The sequence below is a fragment of the Schistocerca cancellata genome, unplaced genomic scaffold (genome assembly GCF_023864275.1).
Source record: "Schistocerca cancellata isolate TAMUIC-IGC-003103 unplaced genomic scaffold, iqSchCanc2.1 HiC_scaffold_320, whole genome shotgun sequence".
NCBI classification, from domain to species: Eukaryota; Metazoa; Arthropoda; class Insecta; order Orthoptera; family Acrididae; genus Schistocerca; species Schistocerca cancellata.
Genome location: NW_026046338.1, coordinates 15,764 through 29,531, shown reverse-complemented (window position 1 = coordinate 29,531; position 13,768 = coordinate 15,764). Strand labels below are relative to the sequence as shown.

The following is a 13,768-nucleotide window of genomic DNA, read 5'->3' as shown; positions in this document are numbered from 1 at the left end:
GTGTGTCTCGACTTGTCTCGACTTTGCTCAGCTGACGCGAGAGCTGACGCTCTCCAATCGGCCTATATCAAAACGACAAGCACGAGAAACGACTGAGAGAGGTAAGGAGAGGCGAGGCGAGGCGATGGACACACAGCACGCCCCTTCATTTCACGGTGGCGTCTCCCTGACCGAATCGGGCTGTAGCTCCGAAAACAAAGGAGAAAGAAAAATAGGAAGCGAAACTGCCAACAGCACCCTGTGTTCCCATGCGCTCACCCGCCCAAGTACTGACAAGGGCCAAAGTTGTTACATATCGGCAATCGGACACTTTCTTTCATTTTCTCTTTATCGTATGAGAACCAGTGTATTCAACATATGATGGCCATTGCCGAGTGAATGCTGTAGCGCTTCCCGACAAGTCGGGTCGGATCCTCTGTCTGTCGGCTTCCACGCAGAGTGATGATCTTTTGGTCATCACACTCGCCAGCTGAAATCGGCGCTGCCTTTTCGTGGTAGTAAAAGCGTAATGGCCCGTGGGGGGATCGAACCCACGACCTTCGCGTTATTAGCACGACGCTCTAACCAACTGAGCTAACGGGCCTCGACGGACGCAGATGCTCAGCCCTACGCTCGAAACATGTGGCATGAAGCCATACGTCATTTCTATGGTCGTCGTGTGTCTGCTTCCCTTGTCTGTATCCTGCTAACGCTCACGAAACAGTAGCTATATTGCGAGCAGGACGGGAAACGGCAGTTCGGACAGCTCAAACTTGTCACGATTCGTGTGGGAAAAATTCCGTTCCGGTACCGGGAATTGAACCCGGGCCTCCTGGGTGAAAGCCAGGTATCCTAGCCACCAGACCACACCGGACGTGGGCGCTCACTCGACGCTTCGGACGGTCGCTTGGCGCATTTCGTGTCGAGTCCCGCGTCGTCGCCCTTCTCTCTTTGCGAGCATCTTTGCGCATACTGACTGGCAAGGCGCACACCTCAAACGTCTCAGAGCAATGCTTTTGGCTTCATGCTCTGCTGGGAGAAGAGGAAAAGGGAAGCTGTAAGTAGCAATAACAGGGAGTAAACATTTTCCCGCTGAAGCGTTGAAACGTCGTGGATAACAATCAAGAAATAAGTTGGTGCCCTAGCAACAGCACCACCATCAGTCACAGAAAATTAAATGCCCCGGGTGAGGATCGAACTCACGACCTTAAGATTATGAGACTTACGCGCTGCCTACTGCGCTACCGAGGCACGGGTGCACCGCTTGCCCTCGAAAATAGGTAAACCCCGTACCCAATATTAGACGTAGAGACACTGTACTTCCTGGATAACGTGTTCTGTTACTACACGTGCATTGCCGGCCCATTTGATTGCGGTGTTGCTGCAGCTGTTGCAACGATAGGCAGCACTCCTTGTCGTTAAAGTTCAGTGCCTCGGAGGCACCTGGACACAGCAACTTGTGAGGCCAGGCCGGCGCTAGTCTGTAGAACATGATGCGAGCGTCCTAGTGGGGACCCGCGAGTGCTGCGTTCTCGGTTCTTCTCAAGGGAATCCAGCTATATATTCTTGTGGATCGTGCATCTCAAGCGCGAAAGCCACACGGCAGCACTATCGCGGGAAAAGCAAAATGATGCATCGGCCGGGAATCGAACCCGGGCCGCCCGCGTGGCAGGCGAGCATTCTACCACTGAACCACCGATGCTCGGGGCGGTAGTACGTTCACGCTGCTTCCCGAGCGCATGTCGCAAGGGAAAGTGGGACTGCCGTCGAGCGCCGTAGCATTCTGTCGAGAAGATGCTGCAGACGCTGAATCCTGCACTGCACTGCTTAAAAATGCCGCCAGAACGCGGTCCTCTGCGTACTCTTGCGTCGCCGGCGCCGACTCTTGCCAAAGGATGCGAAGTGTGCGTGGATACGCCGTCCGAATGCAACTGGATGTGTTCCCCTAGCCTACCTCGAAATGCGCCTGCAGGTACGATCACCTTCGGCCGCTGCCGACAGGCGGGAAGCCGACACCGCGCGGCGTCGGGGCGCTCGCTTGTGCGGTGGTGGTGTAATGGTCAGCATAGTTGCCTTCCAAGCAGTTGATCCGGGTTCGATTCCCGGCCACCGCAGCAGGCTTTTAATTTCGCGTATGAGTACTTTTGCCACGCGCCCTTACATTAATGTTTTGCCGCCTCTTACTCGCTGCAGACCAGCCTATAGATAGTGTGTCTCGACTTGTCTCGACTTTGCTCAGCTGACGCGAGAGCTGACGCTCTCCAATCGGCCTATATCAAAACGACAAGCACGAGAAACGACTGAGAGAGGTAAGGAGAGGCGAGGCGAGGCGATGGACACACAGCACGCCCCTTCATTTCACGGTGGCGTCTCCCTGACCGAATCGGGCTGTAGCTCCGAAAACAAAGGAGAAAGAAAAATAGGAAGCGAAACTGCCAACAGCACCCTGTGTTCCCATGCGCTCACCCGCCCAAGTACTGACAAGGGCCAAAGTTGTTACATATCGGCAATCGGACACTTTCTTTCATTTTCTCTTTATCGTATGAGAACCAGTGTATTCAACATATGATGGCCATTGCCGAGTGAATGCTGTAGCGCTTCCCGACAAGTCGGGTCGGATCCTCTGTCTGTCGGCTTCCACGCAGAGTGATGATCTTTTGGTCATCACACTCGCCAGCTGAAATCGGCGCTGCCTTTTCGTGGTAGTAAAAGCGTAATGGCCCGTGGGGGGATCGAACCCACGACCTTCGCGTTATTAGCACGACGCTCTAACCAACTGAGCTAACGGGCCTCGACGGACGCAGATGCTCAGCCCTACGCTCGAAACATGTGGCATGAAGCCATACGTCATTTCTATGGTCGTCGTGTGTCTGCTTCCCTTGTCTGTATCCTGCTAACGCTCACGAAACAGTAGCTATATTGCGAGCAGGACGGGAAACGGCAGTTCGGACAGCTCAAACTTGTCACGATTCGTGTGGGAAAAATTCCGTTCCGGTACCGGGAATTGAACCCGGGCCTCCTGGGTGAAAGCCAGGTATCCTAGCCACCAGACCACACCGGACGTGGGCGCTCACTCGACGCTTCGGACGGTCGCTTGGCGCATTTCGTGTCGAGTCCCGCGTCGTCGCCCTTCTCTCTTTGCGAGCATCTTTGCGCATACTGACTGGCAAGGCGCACACCTCAAACGTCTCAGAGCAATGCTTTTGGCTTCATGCTCTGCTGGGAGAAGAGGAAAAGGGAAGCTGTAAGTAGCAATAACAGGGAGTAAACATTTTCCCGCTGAAGCGTTGAAACGTCGTGGATAACAATCAAGAAATAAGTTGGTGCCCTAGCAACAGCACCACCATCAGTCACAGAAAATTAAATGCCCCGGGTGAGGATCGAACTCACGACCTTAAGATGATGAGACTTACGCGCTGCCTACTGCGCTACCGAGGCACGGGTGCACCGCTTGCCCTCGAAAATAGGTAAACCCCGTACCCAATATTAGACGTAGAGACACTGTACTTCCTGGATAACGTGTTCTGTTACTACACGTGCATTGCCGGCCCATTTGATTGCGGTGTTGCTGCAGCTGTTGCAACGATAGGCAGCACTCCTTGTCGTTAAAGTTCAGTGCCTCGGAGGCACCTGGACACAGCAACTTGTGAGGCCAGGCCGGCGCTAGTCTGTAGAACATGATGCGAGCGTCCTAGTGGGGACCCGCGAGTGCTGCGTTCTCGGTTCTTCTCAAGGGAATCCAGCTATATATTCTTGTGGATCGTGCATCTCAAGCGCGAAAGCCACACGGCAGCACTATCGCGGGAAAAGCAAAATGATGCATCGGCCGGGAATCGAACCCGGGCCGCCCGCGTGGCAGGCGAGCATTCTACCACTGAACCACCGATGCTCGGGGCGGTAGTACGTTCACGCTGCTTCCCGAGCGCATGTCGCAAGGGAAAGTGGGACTGCCGTCGAGCGCCGTAGCATTCTGTCGAGAAGATGCTGCAGACGCTGAATCCTGCACTGCACTGCTTAAAAATGCCGCCAGAACGCGGTCCTCTGCGTACTCTTGCGTCGCCGGCGCCGACTCTTGCCAAAGGATGCGAAGTGTGCGTGGATACGCCGTCCGAATGCAACTGGATGTGTTCCCCTAGCCTACCTCGAAATGCGCCTGCAGGTACGATCACCTTCGGCCGCTGCCGACAGGCGGGAAGCCGACACCGCGCGGCGTCGGGGCGCTCGCTTGTGCGGTGGTGGTGTAATGGTCAGCATAGTTGCCTTCCAAGCAGTTGATCCGGGTTCGATTCCCGGCCACCGCAGCAGGCTTTTAATTTCGCGTATGAGTACTTTTGCCACGCGCCCTTACATTAATGTTTTGCCGCCTCTTACTCGCTGCAGACCAGCCTATAGATAGTGTGTCTCGACTTGTCTCGACTTTGCTCAGCTGACGCGAGAGCTGACGCTCTCCAATCGGCCTATATCAAAACGACAAGCACGAGAAACGACTGAGAGAGGTAAGGAGAGGCGAGGCGAGGCGATGGACACACAGCACGCCCCTTCATTTCACGGTGGCGTCTCCCTGACCGAATCGGGCTGTAGCTCCGAAAACAAAGGAGAAAGAAAAATAGGAAGCGAAACTGCCAACAGCACCCTGTGTTCCCATGCGCTCACCCGCCCAAGTACTGACAAGGGCCAAAGTTGTTACATATCGGCAATCGGACACTTTCTTTCATTTTCTCTTTATCGTATGAGAACCAGTGTATTCAACATATGATGGCCATTGCCGAGTGAATGCTGTAGCGCTTCCCGACAAGTCGGGTCGGATCCTCTGTCTGTCGGCTTCCACGCAGAGTGATGATCTTTTGGTCATCACACTCGCCAGCTGAAATCGGCGCTGCCTTTTCGTGGTAGTAAAAGCGTAATGGCCCGTGGGGGGATCGAACCCACGACCTTCGCGTTATTAGCACGACGCTCTAACCAACTGAGCTAACGGGCCTCGACGGACGCAGATGCTCAGCCCTACGCTCGAAACATGTGGCATGAAGCCATACGTCATTTCTATGGTCGTCGTGTGTCTGCTTCCCTTGTCTGTATCCTGCTAACGCTCACGAAACAGTAGCTATATTGCGAGCAGGACGGGAAACGGCAGTTCGGACAGCTCAAACTTGTCACGATTCGTGTGGGAAAAATTCCGTTCCGGTACCGGGAATTGAACCCGGGCCTCCTGGGTGAAAGCCAGGTATCCTAGCCACCAGACCACACCGGACGTGGGCGCTCACTCGACGCTTCGGACGGTCGCTTGGCGCATTTCGTGTCGAGTCCCGCGTCGTCGCCCTTCTCTCTTTGCGAGCATCTTTGCGCATACTGACTGGCAAGGCGCACACCTCAAACGTCTCAGAGCAATGCTTTTGGCTTCATGCTCTGCTGGGAGAAGAGGAAAAGGGAAGCTGTAAGTAGCAATAACAGGGAGTAAACATTTTCCCGCTGAAGCGTTGAAACGTCGTGGATAACAATCAAGAAATAAGTTGGTGCCCTAGCAACAGCACCACCATCAGTCACAGAAAATTAAATGCCCCGGGTGAGGATCGAACTCACGACCTTAAGATTATGAGACTTACGCGCTGCCTACTGCGCTACCGAGGCACGGGTGCACCGCTTGCCCTCGAAAATAGGTAAACCCCGTACCCAATATTAGACGTAGAGACACTGTACTTCCTGGATAACGTGTTCTGTTACTACACGTGCATTGCCGGCCCATTTGATTGCGGTGTTGCTGCAGCTGTTGCAACGATAGGCAGCACTCCTTGTCGTTAAAGTTCAGTGCCTCGGAGGCACCTGGACACAGCAACTTGTGAGGCCAGGCCGGCGCTAGTCTGTAGAACATGATGCGAGCGTCCTAGTGGGGACCCGCGAGTGCTGCGTTCTCGGTTCTTCTCAAGGGAATCCAGCTATATATTCTTGTGGATCGTGCATCTCAAGCGCGAAAGCCACACGGCAGCACTATCGCGGGAAAAGCAAAATGATGCATCGGCCGGGAATCGAACCCGGGCCGCCCGCGTGGCAGGCGAGCATTCTACCACTGAACCACCGATGCTCGGGGCGGTAGTACGTTCACGCTGCTTCCCGAGCGCATGTCGCAAGGGAAAGTGGGACTGCCGTCGAGCGCCGTAGCATTCTGTCGAGAAGATGCTGCAGACGCTGAATCCTGCACTGCACTGCTTAAAAATGCCGCCAGAACGCGGTCCTCTGCGTACTCTTGCGTCGCCGGCGCCGACTCTTGCCAAAGGATGCGAAGTGTGCGTGGATACGCCGTCCGAATGCAACTGGATGTGTTCCCCTAGCCTACCTCGAAATGCGCCTGCAGGTACGATCACCTTCGGCCGCTGCCGACAGGCGGGAAGCCGACACCGCGCGGCGTCGGGGCGCTCGCTTGTGCGGTGGTGGTGTAATGGTCAGCATAGTTGCCTTCCAAGCAGTTGATCCGGGTTCGATTCCCGGCCACCGCAGCAGGCTTTTAATTTCGCGTATGAGTACTTTTGCCACGCGCCCTTACATTAATGTTTTGCCGCCTCTTACTCGCTGCAGACCAGCCTATAGATAGTGTGTCTCGACTTGTCTCGACTTTGCTCAGCTGACGCGAGAGCTGACGCTCTCCAATCGGCCTATATCAAAACGACAAGCACGAGAAACGACTGAGAGAGGTAAGGAGAGGCGAGGCGAGGCGATGGACACACAGCACGCCCCTTCATTTCACGGTGGCGTCTCCCTGACCGAATCGGGCTGTAGCTCCGAAAACAAAGGAGAAAGAAAAATAGGAAGCGAAACTGCCAACAGCACCCTGTGTTCCCATGCGCTCACCCGCCCAAGTACTGACAAGGGCCAAAGTTGTTACATATCGGCAATCGGACACTTTCTTTCATTTTCTCTTTATCGTATGAGAACCAGTGTATTCAACATATGATGGCCATTGCCGAGTGAATGCTGTAGCGCTTCCCGACAAGTCGGGTCGGATCCTCTGTCTGTCGGCTTCCACGCAGAGTGATGATCTTTTGGTCATCACACTCGCCAGCTGAAATCGGCGCTGCCTTTTCGTGGTAGTAAAAGCGTAATGGCCCGTGGGGGGATCGAACCCACGACCTTCGCGTTATTAGCACGACGCTCTAACCAACTGAGCTAACGGGCCTCGACGGACGCAGATGCTCAGCCCTACGCTCGAAACATGTGGCATGAAGCCATACGTCATTTCTATGGTCGTCGTGTGTCTGCTTCCCTTGTCTGTATCCTGCTAACGCTCACGAAACAGTAGCTATATTGCGAGCAGGACGGGAAACGGCAGTTCGGACAGCTCAAACTTGTCACGATTCGTGTGGGAAAAATTCCGTTCCGGTACCGGGAATTGAACCCGGGCCTCCTGGGTGAAAGCCAGGTATCCTAGCCACCAGACCACACCGGACGTGGGCGCTCACTCGACGCTTCGGACGGTCGCTTGGCGCATTTCGTGTCGAGTCCCGCGTCGTCGCCCTTCTCTCTTTGCGAGCATCTTTGCGCATACTGACTGGCAAGGCGCACACCTCAAACGTCTCAGAGCAATGCTTTTGGCTTCATGCTCTGCTGGGAGAAGAGGAAAAGGGAAGCTGTAAGTAGCAATAACAGGGAGTAAACATTTTCCCGCTGAAGCGTTGAAACGTCGTGGATAACAATCAAGAAATAAGTTGGTGCCCTAGCAACAGCACCACCATCAGTCACAGAAAATTAAATGCCCCGGGTGAGGATCGAACTCACGACCTTAAGATTATGAGACTTACGCGCTGCCTACTGCGCTACCGAGGCACGGGTGCACCGCTTGCCCTCGAAAATAGGTAAACCCCGTACCCAATATTAGACGTAGAGACACTGTACTTCCTGGATAACGTGTTCTGTTACTACACGTGCATTGCCGGCCCATTTGATTGCGGTGTTGCTGCAGCTGTTGCAACGATAGGCAGCACTCCTTGTCGTTAAAGTTCAGTGCCTCGGAGGCACCTGGACACAGCAACTTGTGAGGCCAGGCCGGCGCTAGTCTGTAGAACATGATGCGAGCGTCCTAGTGGGGACCCGCGAGTGCTGCGTTCTCGGTTCTTCTCAAGGGAATCCAGCTATATATTCTTGTGGATCGTGCATCTCAAGCGCGAAAGCCACACGGCAGCACTATCGCGGGAAAAGCAAAATGATGCATCGGCCGGGAATCGAACCCGGGCCGCCCGCGTGGCAGGCGAGCATTCTACCACTGAACCACCGATGCTCGGGGCGGTAGTACGTTCACGCTGCTTCCCGAGCGCATGTCGCAAGGGAAAGTGGGACTGCCGTCGAGCGCCGTAGCATTCTGTCGAGAAGATGCTGCAGACGCTGAATCCTGCACTGCACTGCTTAAAAATGCCGCCAGAACGCGGTCCTCTGCGTACTCTTGCGTCGCCGGCGCCGACTCTTGCCAAAGGATGCGAAGTGTGCGTGGATACGCCGTCCGAATGCAACTGGATGTGTTCCCCTAGCCTACCTCGAAATGCGCCTGCAGGTACGATCACCTTCGGCCGCTGCCGACAGGCGGGAAGCCGACACCGCGCGGCGTCGGGGCGCTCGCTTGTGCGGTGGTGGTGTAATGGTCAGCATAGTTGCCTTCCAAGCAGTTGATCCGGGTTCGATTCCCGGCCACCGCAGCAGGCTTTTAATTTCGCGTATGAGTACTTTTGCCACGCGCCCTTACATTAATGTTTTGCCGCCTCTTACTCGCTGCAGACCAGCCTATAGATAGTGTGTCTCGACTTGTCTCGACTTTGCTCAGCTGACGCGAGAGCTGACGCTCTCCAATCGGCCTATATCAAAACGACAAGCACGAGAAACGACTGAGAGAGGTAAGGAGAGGCGAGGCGAGGCGATGGACACACAGCACGCCCCTTCATTTCACGGTGGCGTCTCCCTGACCGAATCGGGCTGTAGCTCCGAAAACAAAGGAGAAAGAAAAATAGGAAGCGAAACTGCCAACAGCACCCTGTGTTCCCATGCGCTCACCCGCCCAAGTACTGACAAGGGCCATAGTTGTTACATATCGGCAATCGGACACTTTCTTTCATTTTCTCTTTATCGTATGAGAACCAGTGTATTCAACATATGATGGCCATTGCCGAGTGAATGCTGTAGCGCTTCCCGACAAGTCGGGTCGGATCCTCTGTCTGTCGGCTTCCACGCAGAGTGATGATCTTTTGGTCATCACACTCGCCAGCTGAAATCGGCGCTGCCTTTTCGTGGTAGTAAAAGCGTAATGGCCCGTGGGGGGATCGAACCCACGACCTTCGCGTTATTAGCACGACGCTCTAACCAACTGAGCTAACGGGCCTCGACGGACGCAGATGCTCAGCCCTACGCTCGAAACATGTGGCATGAAGCCATACGTCATTTCTATGGTCGTCGTGTGTCTGCTTCCCTTGTCTGTATCCTGCTAACGCTCACGAAACAGTAGCTATATTGCGAGCAGGACGGGAAACGGCAGTTCGGACAGCTCAAACTTGTCACGATTCGTGTGGGAAAAATTCCGTTCCGGTACCGGGAATTGAACCCGGGCCTCCTGGGTGAAAGCCAGGTATCCTAGCCACCAGACCACACCGGACGTGGGCGCTCACTCGACGCTTCGGACGGTCGCTTGGCGCATTTCGTGTCGAGTCCCGCGTCGTCGCCCTTCTCTCTTTGCGAGCATCTTTGCGCATACTGACTGGCAAGGCGCACACCTCAAACGTCTCAGAGCAATGCTTTTGGCTTCATGCTCTGCTGGGAGAAGAGGAAAAGGGAAGCTGTAAGTAGCAATAACAGGGAGTAAACATTTTCCCGCTGAAGCGTTGAAACGTCGTGGATAACAATCAAGAAATAAGTTGGTGCCCTAGCAACAGCACCACCATCAGTCACAGAAAATTAAATGCCCCGGGTGAGGATCGAACTCACGACCTTAAGATTATGAGACTTACGCGCTGCCTACTGCGCTACCGAGGCACGGGTGCACCGCTTGCCCTCGAAAATAGGTAAACCCCGTACCCAATATTAGACGTAGAGACACTGTACTTCCTGGATAACGTGTTCTGTTACTACACGTGCATTGCCGGCCCATTTGATTGCGGTGTTGCTGCAGCTGTTGCAACGATAGGCAGCACTCCTTGTCGTTAAAGTTCAGTGCCTCGGAGGCACCTGGACACAGCAACTTGTGAGGCCAGGCCGGCGCTAGTCTGTAGAACATGATGCGAGCGTCCTAGTGGGGACCCGCGAGTGCTGCGTTCTCGGTTCTTCTCAAGGGAATCCAGCTATATATTCTTGTGGATCGTGCATCTCAAGCGCGAAAGCCACACGGCAGCACTATCGCGGGAAAAGCAAAATGATGCATCGGCCGGGAATCGAACCCGGGCCGCCCGCGTGGCAGGCGAGCATTCTACCACTGAACCACCGATGCTCGGGGCGGTAGTACGTTCACGCTGCTTCCCGAGCGCATGTCGCAAGGGAAAGTGGGACTGCCGTCGAGCGCCGTAGCATTCTGTCGAGAAGATGCTGCAGACGCTGAATCCTGCACTGCACTGCTTAAAAATGCCGCCAGAACGCGGTCCTCTGCGTACTCTTGCGTCGCCGGCGCCGACTCTTGCCAAAGGATGCGAAGTGTGCGTGGATACGCCGTCCGAATGCAACTGGATGTGTTCCCCTAGCCTACCTCGAAATGCGCCTGCAGGTACGATCACCTTCGGCCGCTGCCGACAGGCGGGAAGCCGACACCGCGCGGCGTCGGGGCGCTCGCTTGTGCGGTGGTGGTGTAATGGTCAGCATAGTTGCCTTCCAAGCAGTTGATCCGGGTTCGATTCCCGGCCACCGCAGCAGGCTTTTAATTTCGCGTATGAGTACTTTTGCCACGCGCCCTTACATTAATGTTTTGCCGCCTCTTACTCGCTGCAGACCAGCCTATAGATAGTGTGTCTCGACTTGTCTCGACTTTGCTCAGCTGACGCGAGAGCTGACGCTCTCCAATCGGCCTATATCAAAACGACAAGCACGAGAAACGACTGAGAGAGGTAAGGAGAGGCGAGGCGAGGCGATGGACACACAGCACGCCCCTTCATTTCACGGTGGCGTCTCCCTGACCGAATCGGGCTGTAGCTCCGAAAACAAAGGAGAAAGAAAAATAGGAAGCGAAACTGCCAACAGCACCCTGTGTTCCCATGCGCTCACCCGCCCAAGTACTGACAAGGGCCAAAGTTGTTACATATCGGCAATCGGACACTTTCTTTCATTTTCTCTTTATCGTATGAGAACCAGTGTATTCAACATATGATGGCCATTGCCGAGTGAATGCTGTAGCGCTTCCCGACAAGTCGGGTCGGATCCTCTGTCTGTCGGCTTCCACGCAGAGTGATGATCTTTTGGTCATCACACTCGCCAGCTGAAATCGGCGCTGCCTTTTCGTGGTAGTAAAAGCGTAATGGCCCGTGGGGGGATCGAACCCACGACCTTCGCGTTATTAGCACGACGCTCTAACCAACTGAGCTAACGGGCCTCGACGGACGCAGATGCTCAGCCCTACGCTCGAAACATGTGGCATGAAGCCATACGTCATTTCTATGGTCGTCGTGTGTCTGCTTCCCTTGTCTGTATCCTGCTAACGCTCACGAAACAGTAGCTATATTGCGAGCAGGACGGGAAACGGCAGTTCGGACAGCTCAAACTTGTCACGATTCGTGTGGGAAAAATTCCGTTCCGGTACCGGGAATTGAACCCGGGCCTCCTGGGTGAAAGCCAGGTATCCTAGCCACCAGACCACACCGGACGTGGGCGCTCACTCGACGCTTCGGACGGTCGCTTGGCGCATTTCGTGTCGAGTCCCGCGTCGTCGCCCTTCTCTCTTTGCGAGCATCTTTGCGCATACTGACTGGCAAGGCGCACACCTCAAACGTCTCAGAGCAATGCTTTTGGCTTCATGCTCTGCTGGGAGAAGAGGAAAAGGGAAGCTGTAAGTAGCAATAACAGGGAGTAAACATTTTCCCGCTGAAGCGTTGAAACGTCGTGGATAACAATCAAGAAATAAGTTGGTGCCCTAGCAACAGCACCACCATCAGTCACAGAAAATTAAATGCCCCGGGTGAGGATCGAACTCACGACCTTAAGATTATGAGACTTACGCGCTGCCTACTGCGCTACCGAGGCACGGGTGCACCGCTTGCCCTCGAAAATAGGTAAACCCCGTACCCAATATTAGACGTAGAGACACTGTACTTCCTGGATAACGTGTTCTGTTACTACACGTGCATTGCCGGCCCATTTGATTGCGGTGTTGCTGCAGCTGTTGCAACGATAGGCAGCACTCCTTGTCGTTAAAGTTCAGTGCCTCGGAGGCACCTGGACACAGCAACTTGTGAGGCCAGGCCGGCGCTAGTCTGTAGAACATGATGCGAGCGTCCTAGTGGGGACCCGCGAGTGCTGCGTTCTCGGTTCTTCTCAAGGGAATCCAGCTATATATTCTTGTGGATCGTGCATCTCAAGCGCGAAAGCCACACGGCAGCACTATCGCGGGAAAAGCAAAATGATGCATCGGCCGGGAATCGAACCCGGGCCGCCCGCGTGGCAGGCGAGCATTCTACCACTGAACCACCGATGCTCGGGGCGGTAGTACGTTCACGCTGCTTCCCGAGCGCATGTCGCAAGGGAAAGTGGGACTGCCGTCGAGCGCCGTAGCATTCTGTCGAGAAGATGCTGCAGACGCTGAATCCTGCACTGCACTGCTTAAAAATGCCGCCAGAACGCGGTCCTCTGCGTACTCTTGCGTCGCCGGCGCCGACTCTTGCCAAAGGATGCGAAGTGTGCGTGGATACGCCGTCCGAATGCAACTGGATGTGTTCCCCTAGCCTACCTCGAAATGCGCCTGCAGGTACGATCACCTTCGGCCGCTGCCGACAGGCGGGAAGCCGACACCGCGCGGCGTCGGGGCGCTCGCTTGTGCGGTGGTGGTGTAATGGTCAGCATAGTTGCCTTCCAAGCAGTTGATCCGGGTTCGATTCCCGGCCACCGCAGCAGGCTTTTAATTTCGCGTATGAGTACTTTTGCCACGCGCCCTTACATTAATGTTTTGCCGCCTCTTACTCGCTGCAGACCAGCCTATAGATAGTGTGTCTCGACTTGTCTCGACTTTGCTCAGCTGACGCGAGAGCTGACGCTCTCCAATCGGCCTATATCAAAACGACAAGCACGAGAAACGACTGAGAGAGGTAAGGAGAGGCGAGGCGAGGCGATGGACACACAGCACGCCCCTTCATTTCACGGTGGCGTCTCCCTGACCGAATCGGGCTGTAGCTCCGAAAACAAAGGAGAAAGAAAAATAGGAAGCGAAACTGCCAACAGCACCCTGTGTTCCCATGCGCTCACCCGCCCAAGTACTGACAAGGGCCAAAGTTGTTACATATCGGCAATCGGACACTTTCTTTCATTTTCTCTTTATCGTATGAGAACCAGTGTATTCAACATATGATGGCCATTGCCGAGTGAATGCTGTAGCGCTTCCCGACAAGTCGGGTCGGATCCTCTGTCTGTCGGCTTCCACGCAGAGTGATGATCTTTTGGTCATCACACTCGCCAGCTGAAATCGGCGCTGCCTTTTCGTGGTAGTAAAAGCGTAATGGCCCGTGGGGGGATCGAACCCACGACCTTCGCGTTATTAGCACGACGCTCTAACCAACTGAGCTAACGGGCCTCGACGGACGCAGATGCTCAGCCCTACGCTCGAAACATGTGGCATGAAGCCATACGTCATTTC

The 13,768-nt window shown here is 54.8% G+C and overlaps 31 non-coding genes across 31 annotated transcripts; 6 read left to right on the top strand and 25 right to left on the bottom strand.

Annotated features, from left to right (window-relative positions):
* Positions 1–509: 509 nt before the first annotated feature.
* Positions 510–583, bottom strand: Trnai-aau (transfer RNA isoleucine (anticodon AAU)). Its single transcript has one exon. It is a non-coding gene; the product is annotated as a tRNA-Ile (tRNA).
* Positions 584–781: 198 nt separating this feature from the next.
* Trnae-uuc (transfer RNA glutamic acid (anticodon UUC)) lies at positions 782–853 on the bottom strand. The gene has a single exon. It is a non-coding gene; the product is annotated as a tRNA-Glu (tRNA).
* Positions 854–1,157: 304 nt separating this feature from the next.
* On the bottom strand, positions 1,158–1,230 carry Trnam-cau (transfer RNA methionine (anticodon CAU)). Its single transcript has one exon. It is a non-coding gene; the product is annotated as a tRNA-Met (tRNA).
* A 380-nt stretch (positions 1,231–1,610) lies between these two features.
* On the bottom strand, positions 1,611–1,681 carry Trnag-gcc (transfer RNA glycine (anticodon GCC)). The gene has a single exon. It is a non-coding gene; the product is annotated as a tRNA-Gly (tRNA).
* A 340-nt stretch (positions 1,682–2,021) lies between these two features.
* Positions 2,022–2,093, top strand: Trnag-ucc (transfer RNA glycine (anticodon UCC)). Its single transcript has one exon. It is a non-coding gene; the product is annotated as a tRNA-Gly (tRNA).
* A 603-nt stretch (positions 2,094–2,696) lies between these two features.
* Trnai-aau (transfer RNA isoleucine (anticodon AAU)) lies at positions 2,697–2,770 on the bottom strand. Its single transcript has one exon. It is a non-coding gene; the product is annotated as a tRNA-Ile (tRNA).
* Positions 2,771–2,968: 198 nt separating this feature from the next.
* Trnae-uuc (transfer RNA glutamic acid (anticodon UUC)) lies at positions 2,969–3,040 on the bottom strand. Its single transcript has one exon. It is a non-coding gene; the product is annotated as a tRNA-Glu (tRNA).
* A 304-nt stretch (positions 3,041–3,344) lies between these two features.
* Trnam-cau (transfer RNA methionine (anticodon CAU)) lies at positions 3,345–3,417 on the bottom strand. Its single transcript has one exon. It is a non-coding gene; the product is annotated as a tRNA-Met (tRNA).
* A 380-nt stretch (positions 3,418–3,797) lies between these two features.
* Positions 3,798–3,868, bottom strand: Trnag-gcc (transfer RNA glycine (anticodon GCC)). The gene has a single exon. It is a non-coding gene; the product is annotated as a tRNA-Gly (tRNA).
* A 340-nt stretch (positions 3,869–4,208) lies between these two features.
* Trnag-ucc (transfer RNA glycine (anticodon UCC)) lies at positions 4,209–4,280 on the top strand. The gene has a single exon. It is a non-coding gene; the product is annotated as a tRNA-Gly (tRNA).
* A 603-nt stretch (positions 4,281–4,883) lies between these two features.
* Positions 4,884–4,957, bottom strand: Trnai-aau (transfer RNA isoleucine (anticodon AAU)). Its single transcript has one exon. It is a non-coding gene; the product is annotated as a tRNA-Ile (tRNA).
* A 198-nt stretch (positions 4,958–5,155) lies between these two features.
* Trnae-uuc (transfer RNA glutamic acid (anticodon UUC)) lies at positions 5,156–5,227 on the bottom strand. The gene has a single exon. It is a non-coding gene; the product is annotated as a tRNA-Glu (tRNA).
* A 304-nt stretch (positions 5,228–5,531) lies between these two features.
* Trnam-cau (transfer RNA methionine (anticodon CAU)) lies at positions 5,532–5,604 on the bottom strand. Its single transcript has one exon. It is a non-coding gene; the product is annotated as a tRNA-Met (tRNA).
* A 380-nt stretch (positions 5,605–5,984) lies between these two features.
* Trnag-gcc (transfer RNA glycine (anticodon GCC)) lies at positions 5,985–6,055 on the bottom strand. The gene has a single exon. It is a non-coding gene; the product is annotated as a tRNA-Gly (tRNA).
* Positions 6,056–6,395: 340 nt separating this feature from the next.
* Positions 6,396–6,467, top strand: Trnag-ucc (transfer RNA glycine (anticodon UCC)). The gene has a single exon. It is a non-coding gene; the product is annotated as a tRNA-Gly (tRNA).
* Positions 6,468–7,070: 603 nt separating this feature from the next.
* Positions 7,071–7,144, bottom strand: Trnai-aau (transfer RNA isoleucine (anticodon AAU)). Its single transcript has one exon. It is a non-coding gene; the product is annotated as a tRNA-Ile (tRNA).
* Positions 7,145–7,342: 198 nt separating this feature from the next.
* On the bottom strand, positions 7,343–7,414 carry Trnae-uuc (transfer RNA glutamic acid (anticodon UUC)). Its single transcript has one exon. It is a non-coding gene; the product is annotated as a tRNA-Glu (tRNA).
* A 304-nt stretch (positions 7,415–7,718) lies between these two features.
* On the bottom strand, positions 7,719–7,791 carry Trnam-cau (transfer RNA methionine (anticodon CAU)). Its single transcript has one exon. It is a non-coding gene; the product is annotated as a tRNA-Met (tRNA).
* A 380-nt stretch (positions 7,792–8,171) lies between these two features.
* Positions 8,172–8,242, bottom strand: Trnag-gcc (transfer RNA glycine (anticodon GCC)). The gene has a single exon. It is a non-coding gene; the product is annotated as a tRNA-Gly (tRNA).
* A 340-nt stretch (positions 8,243–8,582) lies between these two features.
* On the top strand, positions 8,583–8,654 carry Trnag-ucc (transfer RNA glycine (anticodon UCC)). The gene has a single exon. It is a non-coding gene; the product is annotated as a tRNA-Gly (tRNA).
* Positions 8,655–9,257: 603 nt separating this feature from the next.
* Positions 9,258–9,331, bottom strand: Trnai-aau (transfer RNA isoleucine (anticodon AAU)). Its single transcript has one exon. It is a non-coding gene; the product is annotated as a tRNA-Ile (tRNA).
* Positions 9,332–9,529: 198 nt separating this feature from the next.
* Trnae-uuc (transfer RNA glutamic acid (anticodon UUC)) lies at positions 9,530–9,601 on the bottom strand. The gene has a single exon. It is a non-coding gene; the product is annotated as a tRNA-Glu (tRNA).
* Positions 9,602–9,905: 304 nt separating this feature from the next.
* Positions 9,906–9,978, bottom strand: Trnam-cau (transfer RNA methionine (anticodon CAU)). The gene has a single exon. It is a non-coding gene; the product is annotated as a tRNA-Met (tRNA).
* A 380-nt stretch (positions 9,979–10,358) lies between these two features.
* On the bottom strand, positions 10,359–10,429 carry Trnag-gcc (transfer RNA glycine (anticodon GCC)). The gene has a single exon. It is a non-coding gene; the product is annotated as a tRNA-Gly (tRNA).
* A 340-nt stretch (positions 10,430–10,769) lies between these two features.
* Trnag-ucc (transfer RNA glycine (anticodon UCC)) lies at positions 10,770–10,841 on the top strand. Its single transcript has one exon. It is a non-coding gene; the product is annotated as a tRNA-Gly (tRNA).
* A 603-nt stretch (positions 10,842–11,444) lies between these two features.
* Trnai-aau (transfer RNA isoleucine (anticodon AAU)) lies at positions 11,445–11,518 on the bottom strand. The gene has a single exon. It is a non-coding gene; the product is annotated as a tRNA-Ile (tRNA).
* Positions 11,519–11,716: 198 nt separating this feature from the next.
* On the bottom strand, positions 11,717–11,788 carry Trnae-uuc (transfer RNA glutamic acid (anticodon UUC)). Its single transcript has one exon. It is a non-coding gene; the product is annotated as a tRNA-Glu (tRNA).
* A 304-nt stretch (positions 11,789–12,092) lies between these two features.
* Trnam-cau (transfer RNA methionine (anticodon CAU)) lies at positions 12,093–12,165 on the bottom strand. The gene has a single exon. It is a non-coding gene; the product is annotated as a tRNA-Met (tRNA).
* Positions 12,166–12,545: 380 nt separating this feature from the next.
* On the bottom strand, positions 12,546–12,616 carry Trnag-gcc (transfer RNA glycine (anticodon GCC)). Its single transcript has one exon. It is a non-coding gene; the product is annotated as a tRNA-Gly (tRNA).
* Positions 12,617–12,956: 340 nt separating this feature from the next.
* Positions 12,957–13,028, top strand: Trnag-ucc (transfer RNA glycine (anticodon UCC)). Its single transcript has one exon. It is a non-coding gene; the product is annotated as a tRNA-Gly (tRNA).
* Positions 13,029–13,631: 603 nt separating this feature from the next.
* Trnai-aau (transfer RNA isoleucine (anticodon AAU)) lies at positions 13,632–13,705 on the bottom strand. Its single transcript has one exon. It is a non-coding gene; the product is annotated as a tRNA-Ile (tRNA).
* Positions 13,706–13,768: the final 63 nt, after the last annotated feature.